Source organism: Scleropages formosus, chromosome 8 (genome assembly GCF_900964775.1).
Source record: "Scleropages formosus chromosome 8, fSclFor1.1, whole genome shotgun sequence".
In the NCBI taxonomy this organism is placed as follows: domain Eukaryota; kingdom Metazoa; phylum Chordata; class Actinopteri; order Osteoglossiformes; family Osteoglossidae; genus Scleropages; species Scleropages formosus.
This window is the reverse complement of record NC_041813.1, coordinates 15,178,063-15,184,066: the sequence shown is the minus strand read 5'-3', so window position 1 is coordinate 15,184,066 and position 6,004 is coordinate 15,178,063.

Sequence of the window (6,004 nt, the reverse complement as noted above, 5' to 3'; positions counted from 1 at the left end):
TAAAATTTTGAATTTTGTAAAATTATAGAGTAGCTTTAGATACAGTTAAAACAACCCTAGTTTGTTTTAACCGTATATAATTATTAATTGTAATTATTTCTTCTGATCTGATTTATTACTATTCTAAATCCATAGTGTTCATGTTCAGTCCAACTAGTCATATTCAATATATGATGAAATTCATTTGGGATCAATAAATGTGAATTTGAATAGAAATGTAAAAGAATCTGTAAATTATGCAAACAGGGCTATTGCATAATGAAGAAGTTTGCCATTATTTGAAATGGATGTTAAACATGTCCCTGAAATATTTTCTGTGTTTGCAGTACACATTACTGTAAAGTTGGTCACTATGATCACATTTGATTTACCTGTCTGCTCTGAAAGAAACTGATATCATTTAACATCATATTTTGCTATTTACTGCTATTTATTAGCTTAACATAGGAACGGAAAAAAAGATGGGTACTGCATTTTTGCAATCCACCACATTGAATGTATAAGCAGTATGTTACTGTTTTAGAAGCTCTTTAGCTGACCTCATGGTCCAAGTAGTATTTCCCTGTTTACTGTGGGTTTTTTTCTTCTGATAGCTCAACGCTCAACCTTTTCCTTAAATACAGCAGTAATACTGTACATGCATCAAATAGGTAGTTTACAAAACACCATTTTAGCTGAGTACTAGAAAGTATTATGCAAGACCCTTTTATTGAATATCTTTCTCACCTTTTGTTACAGGTTATGTTTCAGTTCCTTCTAACAATTAACTTACATGTTTAATATATGAAGGCTGTGAAAATCTCCCTCAGAGTAATATTATACATCTCTAGATGTGATATTGTACATATATTTTTATTTTTAGCATAATCAATACCATGAATAGTTTGCTTGTCATCTTTGTTAATACTAATGGGTTTTATGCCTTTTATTTCAGTTTATTTTTTCAGTGAAGCAGGAGGAATCTTTAACCCACCTTTGCACTCCATTGTTTATTTGATGTGCTAGCATCTGGATATTTCCTGTGTAGATGTATCCCACTACTTACACCAATGTATTGTTCATTATGGAAGGATAGGATTTCTGTTACACATCCTACTTGGCAAAATTTTAGATGACCACAATAAGCTATGCTTTCTTAGTGCTAAATTAGGCTATTGAATAAGTATGCCAGGTTTTGAATGCTCTCATTTTTTCTGTTGTGTTAAACCTTACATAATGACACTGAAAATGTCATTTTTTCACATTGATTATTTTTTACCCCTTGTTACAAACTGAAAAAAAACTTTGTCAAAATTTTGTCTGCATTCCTTTTTTAAGACTATATGAAATATGTTAATGGTTTATAGACAAGTCACTTGATCAACCGGAAGGATCTGTGCTCACATAATTAGAAGTTAAATTTCTGTTTTAACTCTGTAGTTTTATAGTGGAACTAAAATTCTTAGTGATGAAAATGTAACTGCATGTGTAAGTATTAGGTTTGTAGTCTATTCGGTTATTTGTTTGTGGATTTTTTGTGCTTACTGAAAGCCCACTTATCTGTGAATGATCAGACTGGTAATATAGCTATATCAGATTTAATATGAATAGAGGTCTCAGTTTCACTGGTGATAACATTTAGCTTTTCTGTCTGGTGAATCCATACAGTATGTGTTAATGAACACTGCTAACTGGACTGAGTAAATGTGGACCATGTCACTGCGTGCCCACTGTTTTTTTTTTTTTTAATTTATTTTTTAAATGCTGTACAGAGATATTTAAATTAAACAAAAGATGATAAATAAAAATGTATATTTGGAGTTCAACACAGATGTGTATCTCAACATCTTTGTCCAGATTATGATGGGACTGGACTGAATGGAGTTGTGTAATATAATCCCTTTACTGGCCCTGACAGGCAAGGCCAGAGGCCTTGAGGTGAACTTTGCCTGCTTCTCTGGCCACTTGTTCACTTTCTAGATGGAAAACTGCCTCACAGCTATATGGTATAACACTGCTTTAGTGACTTTCAATGCACAGGTCCCAGTATAGTCACCCACCAGCCTCACAGTGTCAACTACCCATGCCCTGTATGTCTTTCATCACTTTGTACAACCCACAAAAGATATGCCGCTAACCGTGAACTGGTATTGAAATTTTCCACGTGTTGTGCTGCGTGACTCAGCTGAGGTGATAATGAAGCGTTTATACTTTAACCAGCATGTGTGTGTCAACACTAATTGAAGTTTGATCTCAAGCAGTTAAACAGTTAAAGAATGATAAATAGCTTCGTTAACGGTGGACAGTATGTGCAGTGTGGCTTTGTTGCGCTCATGAATTGCTAAAACTATCATGTTAAAGAGGTGAGTGGAAGTATTTGCATGTCTGTTTTCTTGCTTTGCTAAATTCAAATGAAATAGAGTTAAGACATGTGGTGTTAAGTTTGTTATACCTGAAGAATCACACTATTCTCTTAGAGTTCAGAAGTGGATTTTAGAAATTATATTTGAATATAATGATGATGTATTAAATATAAAATTATTAACTTTCTTGGAGTCTATATTTATAAAGGTACTGATAACAGGGTGAACCTTAGCAATTGTAGGGCCACTTTGGTGGGACTTTTTGGATTTAACATTATTGCAGATTAGGTAGTAATCTGCTATGTTATTAGGTAGTACTAGAAACAAAAGAAAATATCTTACATTTTGCTTGTATTTCAATATTAAACAGTTGAAAACTGTACATATAAAGAAATCTGTTCTGCAGACATTTACATGTACTCATTTGGCAGACTCTTCTCGCTGAAGCAACATACAACTCAGAGTAAAGAAAATTGCATTTCATCAAGAAGTATTGTCAATTAATCCAATACCACTGTTTTTGCCAGCATGCATTACACAAGTACCTGTATGGGTAGCGTCTTAAAAGTTTATGGAGCAGAAGGGAAAGAGCTCTTCTGATTGTTCTTCTTTAATGTTTACATTTACATTTATTCATTTAGCAGACGCTTTTGTCCAAAGCGATGTGCATCTCAGCAAAAGTACAATTTATGCATTACATTGAGAGAGGGCGACATAGCTGCAGACATGTGACTCAAGTAAACCTAGTCTGTTGCCTACCACTTGCTGCACCGAGCTTCATCGTCCAAGTAGTAGGTGCATAAAACACAGGATAGACAAATCCTCATAGTACCCTCCTACCATTTTTTTTTAAATAATATTATATTGAGAGAGGTTCAGTAGCTCAGTGAGTGAAACAGTCTACACTCACTGGAACCAGAACCAGTCTACCAGACACTTTCAAAATTGTGTTTCGCTTCACTTCGTTCTATGGATGATATTTAGTGCTGGAACTGACTTGGAGCATATTTGAACATGTAAGATCGATGTTAATTTACAGTAAAAGCTCCTTTCCCCATGAAGCACTCTGCCCCCTCACGCTAAGGCGTCCATTATTTTTCAAAAATGGGGGGAAACCTTAGTGCGCGCAGGATCATACCGGATCAAAATAATTAGGTTCAGCTATATAATTAGTACTACTGCAAGTGTAATGCAAGAATTTGAAGAAGTCTGACCGAGAGTAAAGTGCAGAAAGTCGGTGAGTGAGGGAGTGAATTGTCTAATTAATAAAAAGAAAATAGAAAGAAAAGACTAAGTGCCTCTTTATTTTCATACACAACGTTCGTTATGGCGGCGGCGAAGTGAGATGAGTATAATTGCGATGAATTCAACGTCAATTTAGTTATATTTGCGGGCGGAAAAAAAAAAAAAGTTTTCGGATTGTCTGCTGCTTCGCTCGCACGCATTCGCTCGCGCCAGCCGCGCCAAGTCAAGAGCCCAGCCTTCTACCGGCGCTAGCACTGACTGACTGAACCTAGGTAGTTCCGGCCCGGGCTCGTATGCTGAACACAAGATCATGTGGATGGAGCTGTACAGATTTTTGGAAGTAGCTAGAGTAGAATCTATCGAAGTTCCGGCTGCAGCGAGACGACCTACCTTACTCTGCATTCACTGACTATATCGGTGCGACTGTCCAGGAGAAAAAGGTGTATATCAGTGATGGGCAAACTACGGCCCGTTGGGCTGTTTAATCCGGCCCGTCGAGTAAAACTGTCCTAAAGACCGCATTCATTTAGCCTTTTTCCTCCAATACCCTGCGTTTCCGTTGGTTCCACTAGATGGCGCTGTTCACCAACAACACTGTTCCCACTGAAATTGAATAAAAGTTTTCTTTACTTTTTAGGTAATGGGTTTCACATGTAATTTATATTAGTTCATCCCCCCTATCTGCTACTGGCCCGGCCTGTCTGTCAAATTTTAAAACCCAATGTGGCCCTTGAGTCAAAAAGTTTGCCCACCCCCTGGTGTATATCAACAGACTGTAGTGCCTTACTACGGCGCGGAAACAGAATACACACACACACACACACACACACACACACATTTTCAGAACCGCTTGTCCCATACGGGGTCACGGGGAACCGGAGCCAACCCGGCAACACAGGGCGTAAGGCCGAAGGGGGAGGGGGACACACCCAGGACGGGACGCCAGTCCGTCACAAGGCACCCCAAGCAGGACTCGAACCCCAGACCCACCGGAGAGCAGGACTGTGGGCCAACCCACTGCGCCACCGCACCCCCTTGGAAACGGAATAATGTAGACTAAACTGTCGCAGAAGGAAAGACCGGCTTAGGAAACGCTTGAGTTACTGTAACGAAACGCCGGCTCAAGCAGAGTCAAACATTGCATTCTGACCGCAGTGACAAAGCTAGTCTTGTTCACAAGAAATAATCATTAAAACTCTAGAGAAACCCATTAAAACTCTGGGATTAGTAAAGTTTCATCCATCCAGCCATTGAAAAAAGCAGAACAGCAGTGTAGTGAAGCTCCAGACACGGAAAAATAAAGAACTAATGACACCGGATGTTACAGGTTTGGACTAATGAAACAGAGCAAAAGCAAAACTTTTCTATGTTGCTATGGCCAGTGTTCCCTGCTACAAAAAAGGGAAAAAAGAGCATTATGCTTCTTAAATGAAAGTTAATACAAATAAGGACAAAGCTGATAACAACATAAACCAGTGAGAGCAGTTCCTTTTTCAGGTGATGGGTGCAGTTTTGAACTCGTTCTTACGCGTTTGCAGATTCTTGGTGAAATTCATTCCTGTATTTCAGAACTGCTTGGCAAACTGACCGGAAAAGGACTGTAGTGGAAATGGACATCAGAGACAGAAAAAAAACCTTTGTTGGATTAAAAAGACTAATTGTGTCTGGTATTCTTCAAACTAGATACACGAACAATTATGATCAGTGATGTGAGTCCTGTTGGACTTGGAGCTGTATTACTGCAAAGGCAATAAGGTGGAAAGAACAAGCCAGTGGTGTATCTAATTCCTCCTGTGACCTTAGTAAAGAGGTGTTACTTGCAAACAGAGTGTGAATTATCGGATTGCAAATGGGCAGTGGATCATTTTCTGACATACTTACAGGGGGTCAAATTCACACTTCAAACTGATCATAAAACCCTGACAAATACATTCAATCCCAAAAAAACAGCATTGTTATCACCCAGGAGAGCTACAAGGACTTAGAATGAGACCACAGCCATATGATTACAAAATGCTTTGTCATGGACTGCATCCATTGACACTTGAGAAGCTCAATGATGCTCAGAGCAAAAGAAGTTGAAACCTCAAAGGAAGATGAAACACTGAGATTATTGACATCCATAGTGGAAAGAAGACAATGGCCTAATACAATTCCAAAAGAATCTATAGCCGTACCACAGGTTTAAGCTGGGGTTGTCTGCGTATGGGAGACGACTTCTGGGAGGGCACAGGGCTGTGTTCCCGAAAACAAAAATCAGACTTCACTGGAGCACACAAATTGCATCAAGCTGTGAGTCATACAGTACATGAGAAGCAAATTTTCTTGTGCCAACTTGACAGTGATGTTGAAAAACTAATCAGGAACTGTTCCACTTATGTGTTCTTTCAGTCATTGTACGAAGACCAACCTCTCTG